The sequence below is a fragment of the Otolemur garnettii genome, unplaced genomic scaffold (genome assembly GCF_000181295.1).
Source record: "Otolemur garnettii isolate 467f Iridium unplaced genomic scaffold, OtoGar3 scaffold00008, whole genome shotgun sequence".
NCBI lineage: Eukaryota > Metazoa > Chordata > Mammalia > Primates > Galagidae > Otolemur > Otolemur garnettii.
Window position 1 is genome coordinate 17,655,378 of NW_003852403.1, and position 1,031 is coordinate 17,656,408.

The window sequence follows — 1,031 nt, forward strand, 5'->3', positions numbered from 1 at the left end:
ATGTGGATTAATTTGAGTTCTTTATAGATCCTAGTTCTTAAGCTTTAGTCTGATTCAAAATATGCAAATATCCTTTCCCATTGTGTAGGTTGTCTATTTGCTTTGGTTGTTGTCTCCTTAGCTGTACAGAAGCTTTTCAGTTTAATTAAGTCTCATTTGTTTATTTTTGTTGTTGTTGCAATTGCCATGGCAGTTTTCTTCATGAAGTCTTTCCCTAGGCCAATATCTTCCAGTGTTTTTCCTATGCTTTCTTTGAGGATTTTTATTGTTTCATGCCTTCAATTTAAGCCCTTTATCCATCTCGAATCAATTTTTCTGAGTGGAGAAAGGTGCGGGTCCAGTTTCAGTCTTTTACATGTGGATATCCAGTTCTCCCAGCACCATTTATTGAATAGGGAGTCTTTCTCCCAAGGTATGTTCTTGTTTGGTTTATCAAAGATTAGGTGTTTGCAAGGTGTTAGTTTCATTTTTTGGTTTTCTATTTGATTCCAAATGTCTATGTCTCTATTTTTGTGCCAGTACCATGCTGTCTTGACCACTATGGCCTTATAATACAGCCTGAAATCTGGTATGGTGATGCCCCCAGGTTTGTTTTTATTACTAAGAATTGCCTTAGCTATATGGGTTTTTTTCTGGTTCCATACAAAACGCAGAATCATTTTTTCCAAATCTTGAAAGTATGATGTTGGTATTTTAATAGGAATGGCATTAAATAGGTAGATTGTTTTGGGAAGTATAGACATTTAAACAACGTTGATTCTTCCCAGTCATGAGCATGGTATGTTCTTCCATTTGTTAATATCCTCTGCTATTTCCTTTCTTAGGATTTCATAATTTTCTTTATAGAGGTCCTTCACCTCCTTTGTTAGGTATGTTCCTAGGTATTTCATTTTCTTTGAAGTTATGGTGAAGGGAGTTGTGTAATTAATTAGTCTCTCATCTTGACTGTTATTGGCGTATACAAAGGCAACTGAATTGTGGACATTGATTTTATATCCTGAGACATTACTCTATTTTTTTTCTTTTTCTTT